This window comes from Sapajus apella, unplaced genomic scaffold (assembly GCF_009761245.1).
Source record: "Sapajus apella isolate SASKATOON/1434 unplaced genomic scaffold, GSC_monkey_1.0 scaffold47, whole genome shotgun sequence".
Taxonomy (NCBI): Eukaryota; Metazoa; Chordata; class Mammalia; order Primates; family Cebidae; genus Sapajus; species Sapajus apella.
Window position 1 is genome coordinate 5947230 of NW_022436987.1, and position 14038 is coordinate 5961267.

Below are 14038 nucleotides of genomic sequence, written 5' to 3' on the forward strand. Positions count from 1 at the left end.
TCACACCACTCAGAGCCATCTTGATAAGGGGACAAATGCAGCTTACTTTTTATTTCCCCAGCTCTATTGAGGTATAGTTGACAAATAAAAATTATATATATTTAAGGCATAAAACGTGATGTTTTCATTACCTTGATACAATGTTTTGATACAATGTGATATATTCAAGGCATACAGTGTGATGTTTTGATGTGAAATGATTACCACTGTCAGGCTAACTAATATAGTCACCAACTCACATAGTTACCTTTTTGTATGGTGGACAATACTTAGCAAATTCCAAGTACACAATACATTATTAACTCTAGTCACCATGCTCTACATTAGATCCCCAGAACTTACTCACCTCATAACGGAAGTTGAATCCTTTGATCAACATCTCTCCATTTCCCCCACCCCCAGTCACTGGCAACCACCATTCTACTCTCTGTTTCTGCGAGCTTGAACTTTTTAGATTCCACATGTAAATGGGATCATGCAATATTGCCTTTCTGTACTTGGTTTATTTCACTTTAGCATAATGTCCTCCAGGTTCACCCACGTTGTTGCAGATAGTAGGATTTCCTTCTTTTTTAAGGCTGAATAATATTATTGTGTGTATGCATGTGTGTGTGTGTAGGTGTACACAATATCCTATTGTGTATGTATTTTTCACATTTTTAAATTCATCCATTGACAGGCATTTACATTGTTTGCATACCTTGTCTCTTGTGAGTAGTGCACAAATATAGTTTATCTGGATTACTCAAAACAAAAAAGACACGCAGGTTCTCCTTTATTCCCCAGCAGGCCCTCACCTGAGCTTAACACGGTCCACTATTCATGCACTAAGATTAGGAACACTACAAGCTATCCCTCATTAGTTGTCACTAGCAATACAGGAAAAGAATGGTATCAAGTCCTCAGATTGAGGCCAGCCTAGCTGGGGAAGAATGATGGCCGGGAGAAAAGGTAGTGGCACCCACACATACCTAATGTTCTGTGACAGTCCTACCTTTTGGGTAACTGACATTTTAGTAATTGTAATTTGTTGAAGACTCTCTGGGGGTTTTCTCATAGGTCCCTCCATCAACTTAAGAGGGTGCCTGTCATTTTCCTTCTCCTCCTTCCCACACCCTTGACTGGCATGTGCTGCCACTGCTCCCTCTGTGAGCACCTGACTGCCTTTGCCAAAGGTCTGCCCCTAGCGCCCCAGAGCATGTGGCCACCACCTCCACTGTTGGTGCTGCCTTCCGCAGCTTCAGAGCAGTGGGTGCCCGCTGTCCCTATTGCCACTTTCCCTGGGGGGCCAAATCTTTCTAGAACCCCTGAACATGAAATGTTTTAACCTCCACTAGCCCCACTGGGGCTGAGCACTGCCAATGGGCTGGAGCCTTTTACGGAGCCAGGCTGTGCTCTTGACCCCTCAATGCGCAGGTGTTGGTTCCCTGCAAGGTAGGGAGGAGGCCCGCTCTCCTTCTGACATTATGCCTTGTTGTGAAATGGGTGCCATACAGTGCTATCTGGACTTCTTAAATCCCACAATTTTTAGTGAACCTAGCTTTTCCCATTTTCATTTTCATCTCTTCCGTTGTTTGGTCCCAAGCATGAGCTGGAGAAGTCTCTGGGTGAGAGTCCTGCCTAGGGAGCACCATGCTGCTTCCCTTGTGGAAAGGATGGTTTTATGTGGAAACCCAGAGCCAGATCCTTGAGGAGATGTTCATGGGGCTCTGTGTCCTCATCCGGGAGCGCTTCGGTGCAGGGAGCTACAGCAGCTGAAGGAAAAGGAGACACTCAGAATCTCCTGGGACATGGAAGGGAAGCTTGGGCAGGGACGTTGGCTGCATAGAAGCAGTCGGAAGCAGCATGGCCTATTGGAAGAGTTAGACAGACATGGGCTCAAATTTCAACTACTAGCTGTGTGTCATGAACAGGCTATTTAACCTTTCTATGCTCCATGATTATAAAATCTAACTCACAAGGTTAGTGTGAAGATTAAAAATAACATTGATAAGGCACCTACTGCATGATTGATATTTTTATTTATTTTATTTATTATTTATTTTTGAGATGGAGTCTCACTCTGCTGCCCAGCCTTTAGTGCAGTGGCACAATCATAGCTCATTGCAGCCTCTGCCTTCTGGACTCAAGTGATCATCCTGCCTCAGCCTCCTGAGTAATTGGGACTACAAGTGTGCACCACCATGCCCGGCTGATTTTAAATTTTTGTTTTTTGTAGAGACAGGGTCTTACTATGTTGGCCAGGCTGGTCTTGAGCTCCCAGAATCAAGTGATCTTCCCATGTCTGCTTCTGAAGGCACTGGGATTAAAGGCGTGAGCCATGATGCCAGGTCATGATTGATATTTTTAATGTGCTAGGTATCTAGCACATGATTAATATTTTAAATAAATGTTTATATTACTTCAGATTCTTTCTCCCTCATTCAACAAACAGTTTTTGGTTATCCACCATGTGCCAAAAGCAACTTGAGATATGAAGAGAAGACCCTCAAGGGCTCACAGTCAAGTAAGGGATACAGGGAAGTAACTCATAATAAATATAAGGTAATGAGGGATAGACCACATTCTGTGAAAGTTCAGCGGAAAGAAAAGAAAACCCTTTAGTGAGGGGAGTTGAAGAAGACTCTATAGAGAAGTGGATATTTGAGCTAGGTCTTGAAGGATGAATAGGAGCTTGCACGATAAAGATGTTAGAGGGCAGGATTTGGGCAAAGGAAATAGCATAGCAAAAGGCATTACTGGGAGTCAGGGATTTGTCAGTGTCGCTGGCGCAGGTACGTGGACTATGACGTGAGATAGGAGAGGTCAGGGCTGGGGAAACGTGAAACTACAATAAGAGACTGAACCAGCTTCTGGACCTTGAAGTGACTCTAATGAGTTTGGTCTTTAGGGTTTTGGAGATGGGACGCCCTGAAAGTTAGGCTTTAGAATAACTGAGCTGCCCAAAGGGAAATACAGAAAAGTTGACAGCAGATCATCCATGTATCCCTCTATTCACATTGGCTGAGATGACAGAAAAGGCCCAGTTATTAGAGCATCCATCATCCCCTATAGGAATTCTGAGGAACTCCCTGGTAAATTGGAGCTGTGTCGCTCTCCATTTGGAAACCCAGAGTTGGCCAAAAGGGAGTGACAAGAAGTCGGCATGATGCTTGTGGCTGAAACCAAGACTGGCTGATCTGTCCTAATGACCCCAGAGCTCTAGGTCCTCTGAGGACACAGATACCTATCCTTCTGTCAAGGACTCCCCCTAGAAGACACACCCAGGGAGTTTTCAAAAAAGCAACAACTCATTCTCTGGATAGTATGCCTTGATGGGTTGGTGATAAGCTGGCCACTTGCTTGTCCTCCTGTGGCTTTATCCCTCCATTCCTACAATGGCACAATGGCCAAAGGCCTGCTCTGCTCAGAGGAAGATTATCCAAGTAAAAAGAAATGGCTAATGCGTATATCCTTTGACAAGTCTCACATGGTCTATAAGTACCCTTGAATCATGGTTATTATTAAAACGGATGATGGCTCTATTCAAAGTGAGCCAGTTTTTCCCATCTTTTGTCCAGTGGGCTCCCCTGGTGGGAGGCCAGCAAGCAACAGAGAGGCTGGGGGCTTCCAGGAGGCCAGAAGGGAAGTGGGACGATGATCTGGGGCTCTGAGGACATGTAGCAGAACAGTATTCACAAGGGCTGGGGAGGTTGAGAAGGGGAAGCAGTGTGTCAAACAGCAGGCAGCCAGATAGAGGGAGCAGCAGGCAGGGCCAGGGGCAGGTGGCAAGCTAAGTGGGAGAGCCAGGGAAGAGGAAGGAATAGGGAGTTTACTACTCTGTGAGTTTTCTGGTGAGTAGGAAGAGCTGAAGTCTTTCCAGAGGAATCTCTTCACATCATTAAAAGGGAGTAGCATCAGCAAAAGGCATTACTGAGAATCAGGAATTTGTCAGTGTTTCTGGCAGGTGTGATCTCTTGGATGTCAATTAAGCCATGAGCAACCTCTGAAGCATATTCTGAGCTCAGAGGTGCAAATTAGAGACCCATGTGCCTATTTGCTATTAGTGTTTACAAGTTTTTAAATTAGTTAGCAACGTTCCATAATTGTAAGAATTCACATAAAGGTCTAGATAGCCTGGTTTTCCTTAAACTGAAAGATCACACAATCTTAGGCCGACATTTCTGCAGAGTAACATGGTAGGAGCTACCCTAAACTGGCTTGCTTCAGTGATTTGTGCTCCCTGGCCCCAAAGGCATCTGAGTCACTGCCCTGTGTCATGTAGCTCTCTTCTTGGCCTGATTTTCCAGAGCAAAGGAGGTTGGTGCTTAAAATCTCTCCCACCTACATCATCTGGGCAGCCTCATACCTATCACCATGGGAACACCAATGGAAACTCTGACTGTGCTTATAGCATGCACAGGCTTCTTGCCCTGGATTTATTCTGACCGTGAAAATTTGAGCTCTGAAAGTTGCCTTTTTCATATCTGTCATATTTAGAGAATTACTTTCTTATATGAGTACTTTGATGAACAAGAAGAAATGCGTTTTGTCTAACATATCATTTTTACAGGCATTCTGTCATATGGTTTCTGCCACCCCTTGTGGTGGGGCTTTACAAATTCATGGCATGCACTAATGAGAATAGGCTGTGTCTATTTAAAGGGGCAGGATGGGCCAAGCATGAGCTAACTTCATGTTGTATTCTGAAAAAACAATTGTGGTGGTGGTGGTATAGTATGTATCCATTTCTAAGAGTTTCATATATTCTGGCTGCTAAGTGAGTAAAATACATATTTTATTTTTATTTTTTTTAGATGGAGTCTTACTCTGTCTCCCAGGCTGGAGAGCAATGGCACAATCTCGGCTCACTGCAACTTCCACCTCCCAGGTTCAAGCAATTCTCATGCCTCAGCCTCCCAAGTAGCTGGTGTACCACCATGCCCAGCTAATTTTTGTATTTTTAGTAGAGACAGGGTTTCACCATGTTGGCCAGGCTGATCTTGAACTCCTGGCCTCAAGTGATCTACCCTCCCTCTGGCTTCCCAGAGTGGTGGGATTACAGGCGTGAGCCACCAGGCCTGGCCTTTATTTATTTATTTTTAATCTTATTGACACTATCTATTTCTCGAAGCAATTTAAAGTAACCAACAATAAAATATAAGATATAGAAACATGACAGTATATAAATGGGGGGATGATGGATGATTTGACAAATATAAGCATCCCTAGCAGACAAAGAAGCTCATGCTCTTAACCATCTATAGTTTGGCGTTGAGGTTAAACTATTTGCCCTGAAACTCGATGAAGCCATGATCCACGTGGCCCCAACTCTGAGAAGCCTTGCCTTAAAGAACTTTTCAACAGAAAGAAAACCAACATAGAAGAAACTTCGTTCTTTACTCTCACTTCTCAAAGGACATGAAAGGGGAACAAATCTTAACTCCCATCCTCACCTCTCCTCTGCCCTTTTCTCTTTCCTTTGCTTTTCTCATGCCCCGGTCTCTAATGATTCTTTCCCTATTTGCCTCCTGCCTAGATCCTCTGTCTCTCTCTCTCTCCTGCTCCAGCCTTTACTCCCCCAGCTCCATCCAGTTATTTATTGTGCAGATTGTCTTCATTTCTTTGTATGATTGACTCACAAACATTTACTGAAGAGTCTTGCAGAGGGAAGATCTTCTTGGAGAAGAGAGGGGCACTGGGCTGGCAATGATCAGACTCTGTTTCGTCCAAGAAAGGGATGTCATCTGTGAATACTCCCACATTATTGCACCTTATTCTGTCCATTCATCCAGCAAACATTTATTGAATGCCTATTGTGGCCAGGGTCTGTGCTAGGGTCTGGGAAGACAAAGGTGAACCGGGCAGGCCTCTGCAATGCTTCCCATTGATTAGCATGATGGAATGGGGAGAGGAGAGGAAGTAACCTCCACTGCTATGACTCATAGCATCCTCAGTGTTGATACGTACCAGGTAAATGTGTACAAGGCACTGAAGTGAGCTGCCTTCTGATAGTAGCTTTATCTGCTTGCTGGCTAATGGCCACTTGAAGCAAAGCTCTCCTGACTGCAGGCACCTCACTGGGAGGAGGGCCGGGGCAGAGGTGCCAACACAAAAAGGCAGAAACAAGCCATGGGTGGCAAGTGCCAAGCATGTAACCGCAGACACTCACAATTCCAAGTGGCTTACAAACCAGGAGGCATGAAGTGATCAGGGGGAAATCCTCTAATCCTTTGATGGAACATCCTGGAAGGCTCTTCACTCTTGCCTTCTAATATGTGCAAAATACACAAGTCATAAAATCTTTCCCTCATAAGCTCACAGAATGGTTGAGCAAGCTCTGGGCAACTTCTCGTTTTCTGCAAAACTGTTTTTGTGGGAATGTTCAGGTCTTGTGCAGGCTGTTCTTCACTCTAGCGGGGACTGGGGAGATAGTATCCAGGAGACAGAGTGTGTGGGAAGAGTCCAGGGGCCCTCTGGGGTGAATTCTGCCAGACTTAAATGCAGTGCACATATGCATCCCTGCTTTTATTCTGAGCTGCCAAACCCAAGGCAGGCCTTCGAGAAAGCTTGGGAGAGCTGTGAGTCAGACCAAATATCATTGGCCAGGCAACTTACTGGCTTAGGGGCTTCAGGGCCTCAGGCTCAGAAGCCACACTACCTTATGATACACTTTTTAGCTGTGTAACCTTGGGCAAGTGACCTTACCTCTCTGTGCCTCAGTTACCTCATCTGTAATGTAACTATCTCACAGAGTAGTTATAAGAATTAAGCAGGTTGATATAGAAATAGGATTTCTGGATGAGGCACAGATGCCCCAGTTATATTTGAATTTCAAATGTATAACAAATACTTTTTTAGTATAAGTATGTCTCAAATATTCCATGGACATAACGGTATTCTCTCTCTCTCTCTTTTTGGAGACTGAGTCTTGCTATGTGCCCAGGCTGGTTTCAAACTTCTGGGCTCAAGTGATCCTCTCACCTGAGTATCTGGGACTGCAGGCATGAGCCACCATGTGCACCATATAATCTTATTTTTCATTTGCCAAATCTGGCAGCCCTAGATGGAAAGCCTGTGGAAGGGCACGTGGCACCGATCAAATGCTCACTAAGCATTTTATGTTATGTTCCCTTATTATTCCCTTTGGGATTGAATTAATGACTTTTGCATTCGGTTTTGAGAGGACTGTTGCTCTTAGTTCTGGGTCTCATCAACCATTTGGAGTTAAATTGGGAGGGCTCTGCCCCATGATCATGGTGCAATGGAGCATCTGGCCACATAAACCCAAGGGATCAATGACCCACTTCCAAGGCCACCTTCACCCAGCTTCACTCCCTCTCTTACCCTCTGCTTCTCAAACCAACCAATGCCCTGTATGGGTTACAGACATGGAAGCACAGAAACAAAGGTGGCTAGACGGAAGTGGCAGTTACTCAGTGTCCCAGACCCTCCTCGTGTTTTCTCCCTGAATCCTCCCAGAAATTCAGTGAGTAAACCTCAGGACACTGTCTACAAATTGGGGATGATAGTACCTCCCAAACTCATAGAGCTGTGAAGAGGAAATGAGAAGATGAAAGTGAAGGCCACAGCATGGAGTAGAAGATTGTTAAATTTCTTTTTTTCTCTTCTGCTTTTCTATTTTGATCCCCACTGTATCAATGCAAAAACTGACTTGTCCAGGGCTGTGCCACTTGTAAATAATGGAAGTGACTGAACACACGCTGTGTCCTTCCCACTACACCATGCTGCTCTTACAGTTCCATCCCCCATCTCTGGTCTTACCTCCCCTGGTTCCTACTGCCCTGCTGGCTTCTGACACCCCCCTCTTATTCTTTCAAACTGCACTCTCATTTGCAGAAGATACGTGTTCCTCCAGGAAGCCCTCAAACCAGCACGAGGTTGAACACACAGCTGGAGAAAAGAGAGCAGGGGCAGAGGATGCCCTTGGCTCACTGCCCTTCTCACTCATCCATGGGCCCAGCCTCCCTGGGGGTCCATATCCCTTTGCTGGAATCAGTCAAGCACTGCGGGCTGGATCATCTCCCAGCAAGCTCATCCTCTAATAAGCCAGCAGGCCACATTTTGTTCTCCTTAAATAAATCTTATAGAAACATTTAAATGTTTATTTCACTCATAAATTCCCAGGAATGCACAATAGCTTTCCTATCCGCCTGGGCAGAGGGATAAATATAGGCCAGTGTCATAGATGGGAATATTAGCTTCCTTTCCCCAGAGTCACATGGCTAGGCCCAGGCTAGGAAACTGTAAGAAACAGCCCCAGCCCCAGCTCCAGCCCACTCCAGCTCAGGCAGGCGTGGGGAGTTTAGATTCTGTAGTTGGGCGCTGGCAGACAGCCTGGGAGAGGAGGACCCTGTTGGAAGGCAATGTGGGCTAGTGAAGAAGTCAGGTAGGCCTAGACCAGAATCTCACCTGGGTGACCTTGGGCACATACTAAACTTCTCTGACTTTCATGATCTAAAACATGATATAGAGCTAATAATCACCATTCTCTAGGCTTGTTTTAAGTATTAAATGAGAGAAAGCAATAATAATGATAACAGTGAAGGTGGTGGTGGTGGGTGGGCACTGTGAGACTCTATCCCCAGATCCCTGTCTTAGAGTCTGGAGGGTAAACAGGGACCGCCTTGGTAGAGAGGAGCTCCAGCAGCAAAAGCAGCCAGTGCTCTCACAACAGGATAAAAGCAGTCTCTGGGGACTTGAAAGAAAATGATTATCCCAGCGGCAAGTCCTAGGGGCACAGGAGAGAGCAGAAGTGCCTCTGCTAAGGTCTGCTGGGCATGGGGCTCCTCCCTGCCAAGCACTGAGGGCCAGTTCCATGGCTCCCCGAAGGCTCCCTGGCATCTGCCCTCTAGGCCCTCCCTTGCACCAAGGGCCTGTACTGACTCTGGCAGATCCTCTTTCCTGCCATTGTCTATTTATTTCTAGGAGTCAGGGATAAAGAACAATTGCCTTGTTCATCACAGTTTTTACTGTGAGGCCAACAGACTTTGGGGGTGTGGAAAAGCACACAATATGTGTTAGCTTTGTTCCAAGGCGAGTAACTCAGCTAGGCATTCATCCATCATATCTTCTATCCTCCCTTCCTTCCTCCCTTCCTAACACTGATCCACCCTCCATTTCTTCTGCCCTTTAATGCAGTCATTTAATCATTTAGCCAGCCAATTATCTACCCAACCTATCACAAAACAATCAAGCATCCATCCATATTTCCTTCCATCTATTCATACATCCTTCCATCCATTCATACATCCTTCCATCCATCCATCCATCCAACCATCTATCCATCCATCCATCCATCTATCCACCCACCCATCCACCTTTCCATCCCTCCCTCCCTCCCTCCCTCTCTCCCTCCCTCCCTTCCTTCCTAAGCTCCTACTGCATGCTGGAGCCTATGCTTATGGGTGGAGATACACATGTGAAAGGCACAGCCCAAGGAGCTCACACATAGTCTGACAGGGGAGACAGAGAAACAACAGCAATCTGTTTCATTGCTAACAATAGGAACTAAGGGAAAATAATTGTAATATGCATTTCTGACTGTCTGTAACCATCAACATTTCTAAAACACTTTCTGCCTTGTTTTAGGCATTTCCACAGCTAAATTCTCACAGCTCCTACCCTGTGCCCAGAACCACTAGAGGCCAGCCTGGTGGAACTGTCCTCTTGAGCTCTTTTTTATAAGGATGGGGCATCAAGCACCTGCTTCCCATGCCTGGGGCCTCTGGTGTCCAGGACATTGACTTTAGAGCTAGCTAGGGCCAGGGAAGGAGGGAAAACCTGGCAGGATCACATCGGTGGAAAACTTGAGTTTGAATCTCCATTTGACCACAGCACAACTAGGTGACCTTTGACAATTACATAAATTCTCAGAGACTCCATTTCTTCCTTGATAAAATAGAGATAATATCAACTTTGGAAGTATTAGACCACATAGCAGGTGCCCAGTAGTTGCTACCAATATCTTGTATGCCAGATACTAATATTTTACTAATAATTTATTTTAAATTATTTTATTGAAGGCCTTAATTGAGGCTGTTCTTGCAAAGGATGTGATGAGATAAGTGGAAATGAATTCAGAGATGAATTCAAAATCCTTAATGGGAGCATCCAAGTACTTCCTGGTTTCTGGTGATTACAGTGCCTTTACCTGCCTCAGTTTTCTCATCTATAAAATGGGATACCAACCATGCCTGTGTCTTGCAGTTGTTGTGAGGTTGCTATGTGTAAAGTGCCTAGAGCAGTGCCTGGCACATGGGAGGCACCGTTATGAGGGTTCTCACTGGGGGAGTGGGGGAACAGGAGGATCACTACTCTACACAGTCCTGACCAGGTTTCAAGTGCTTTACATGCTTTATCTGTTTCCTCCTTGTATCATTCCTGACAGAAAATTGATCCTTTGGATCATAAGCCTTTTCTCCAGTGGGGGAGCACACAGTTACCAAGGAGTTTCCAAGGAGGTATAGGCAGGACCTTTCTGTTGGCCAGTGAGGACAAGGCTTGAACAGCCAAAGGGAGTCAAATGAATAGAGAAGCTGGCAATCTGCCATCAGCAGTAAAGTATATGGCTAAACTCGAGGTATTCCCATAGACAACACAGAGCAAGGCTCCTCCAGGTCCTGATGGGAGGAGGCCGTGGGAGAACACAAAAGCAAATCAGACCTGAGAGAACTGGCATTTGGCTGTAAATCTACCAGGAAGTGAGCTTCCTGAGAGCGGGACCTTGGTTAGTTAATGCTCCACAAACATTTATTGAGCAAACTCAATAAACATTGACTGAGTAAATGTACTTCAGCTCCTCGATTCCATATTTATTGAGTGCCTACCATGTGTAAGTGAATAGTCATCCCTTGCCTCTGTGCTCAAACTCAATTGCATATAATGGGGTATTTTTGGAATAGAAAGAAGAAAACAAATTAATTAGAGCCCATTTCCTAAGCTTACAGCCATGAGACAGTGGCATCCAGGCCTTGCTATTTCCTTATTACGAGATTTTTCAACAGCTGGCTTAACCTTTCCAAGCCTTAGTGTCCTGATCTGTGAAATGTGCATAGTCATCACTATCATGTATGAGCGTTCTGAAGGGTAATGAGATTATGAGTGTAAAGAATTTAGTCTAGAAAACACTAGGAGCTTGTGTGTTAGTTTCTTTCACTTTATTTGGGTAAGATAGCTAACTGCTCTAAATTCACACGTTCATGGGGGTGACTCTGCTCCATCTACCTCACAGTGGTTTTGGAGGTTCACTTGCAATGACACGTGGAAACTTTTTGCAAACCCTTTTGTGCTGTAGGGACTGAGCGCCTGCTGTGAGCTAAGTACTTCGCTCACCACTTTATACATATTATTCTGGTAATTAAAGTCAAGCTGCCTGGGTTTGAATTTAGCTTCAATTACTTCCTTAGCTATGTTACCCACTGCACATTACTTTTCTGTGCTTAAATTCTTTGCTAGTGAGAATACGAATAGTATTCCCAGGAATATTGTGAGAATTAAATGAGATAATGTAACATATAAGACAAGCCTAATACAGTGTCTGGCACATAGTAAGTACTTCATAAAGGTTAGCTGTGGTTAGTGGCTATTCCTGTAACTTAGTTTCTAGATGAGGAAACTGGAGCAGGATAAATCACTTATCCAGGGTAGCAGTCAAGGATGTGAAGCCCAAGTTCTGATCTGCCATGCTGCTTATACCTTACATTCCTATAAGCCTTTTCCATACCTTCTGGAACTCCTTGGCTACTTGGGGAACCCTGCTTGGTCATCCTCCTCTTCTAAAAGGACAGATGGGTTGGCTCTGAGCCCAGTCCACTGACTTAGGGTGTAAGCCAGGATAGGCCTCTACAACACTTGTTCACGGTTTTCACTCTCATGCCAACAGACTTTGGGGGTGTGGAAAAGCACACAATATGTGTTAGCTTTGTTCCAAGGAGAGTAACTCAGCTAGTCATTCAACCATCATATCTTCTATCCTCCCTTCCTTCCTCCCTTCCTAACATTGATCCACCCTCCATTTCTTCTGCCCTTTAATGCAGTCATTTAATCATTTAGCCAGCCAATTATCTACCCAACCCCAGATTTGTTATGGTGGCACTTATGTCAGTCCCCATGTCTAAGCCAAAAGTGGACGGGGGCCAGCAGTTCCATGGCCAAAGGTTCTAGGTACTCCACAAGCAGATCCCTTCAATAAGGGCCACACAAACAGGGCTACTTCTCCAGAGCACACTCCAACCTCATCTCAGTTACTTAAAAATTAGGGGAGGGGATGGGCATAGATGCCACTCGCCAGTGGAGTGCTGCAATGACCTTAAGCCACAAGAGCTACTGCATAACAGGGCTGAGCATCCATGTCTCTCTAGAGCATTGGCGAATGAAACACAAAGTAGATGCTTGGGGAGACCCAGAGTGTCTCATTATGTGGCCTAAACCAGGCAATAGCATGGTGGCTGTGTTTCTAGGAGTCAGTGTGCCCTTCCCCTTCCTCAATGTGTCCATGCTCCTTCCTCATTCTCCTTCAGCCAAGCCATCAGACAGCCCGCTCAAGTTAAATTTGGGCTGTTTGATTACCTGGCTGAAGGGGAATGAGGAAGAGGCATAGACAGGTGCGTGACAGAGCTATGTTTGCTGGCCCCACGAGCTTGTGCTCCTGAAAGGCTGGCAGAAAGGGCTTGGTGGTGCTTTGGCATTTCCCCTAACAGCGAGCTCTAAAGTTGGCCCCTCTGAAATGGTGTCTTTGGGAACAGAGGACAACGTACTGTTGGCCCAGGTCCCAGAGCTCTCATAGAGGACCTGGGGGCAGTCAACAGTGCTCAGTGCAGAGTATGGACTAAGCATGGGCTCTGGGCTCAGATCCTGGGCCTGCCACTTATGATCTGTGTGACCTTGGAGGAAGGTAGTTAACTTCTCTGTGCCTCAGTTTCCTCAGCTATGAAATGGGAATGATAATAATACCTACCATAAGGCTAATTATAGGTTAAATGAATTAATACGGTAGATGAGTAACTGGCATAGGGTTAGCTATTAAGTGGCTTTGTGTGCAATGGAGGTAGGGGAGCAGGGGGAGGTGGTAGCTGGGGTGCTGGAACAGGTGATATGAAGAGGTGAAGTCTGCTTATGAGTTCACACTGACCTGCTTCTGGGGGCTCCTAAATCCCTTTGGAGGAGTTGTTTGGGTAGAAGCTAGAGCCAGTGAAAATTGGGCTCTTACAGCTAATGTGAGCCTCTTTGTACCCTCAGGTTTGCAAGGCACTTCTGAGGATGCTGCACTGTCCGTGTGAGTCAGCTTCCTACTGTGGAACTCATCCAGGCCTGGGTAAGACTGCATCTGGATCCTGGGGCCCTACAGTGAGGGGGAGATGGGCTGGTATGTGTCCTGAGTGGAGGTTAGGAAGGCTCTGAACACTGTCATGGGAACAAAGACTGAAGAAACTAGAGAAAAAGAGACTCTGGGAAGACCCAGCACTGCCTTCTTACAACTGCAGAATTCACCCCACGATAGGCTGTATGGAGGGCAGAGCCGAGGGAGAGTCCTGGGAGAGGCAGAGTCTAGCTTGACCAGGACAGACCTGGCCAACCAGGACACAGGCTTCCTTGGGAGGTGGTGAGCTTTTCATTATAGAAATATTCATGTAGATTCCTAGGCCAGGCATGGTGGCTCACACCTGTAATCCCAGCACTTTGGGAGGCTGAGGTGGGCAGATCACTTGAGGCCAGGAGTTTGAGATCAGCCTGGCTGACATGGTAAAAGCCCATCTCTACTAAAAATATAAAAATTAGCCAGGCGTGGTGGCACAGGCCTGTAATCCCAGCTACTCGGGAGGCTGAGGCACGAGAATCATTTAACCTGGGAGACAGCGGATGCAGTGAGCTAAGATAACACCACTGCTCTCCAGCCTGGGCAACAAAGCGAGACTTCATCTCAAAAATAAAAAGAAATATTCCTACAGATTCCTAAGACCTACCTCAAGAGATTCCAATTCAGTAGGTCTTGGATGGCTGAGGAATCTGGTGTTCCAAAAATTTCCAGGATGACTGA

At 45.8% G+C, this 14038-nt stretch overlaps 1 protein-coding gene across 10 annotated transcripts in view; it reads right to left on the reverse strand.

Annotated features, from left to right (window-relative positions):
* Positions 1 to 14038, reverse strand: part of MRVI1 (murine retrovirus integration site 1 homolog) — a 122408-nt gene that overhangs the window by 61783 nt on the left and 46587 nt on the right. The window lies entirely within an intron of this gene.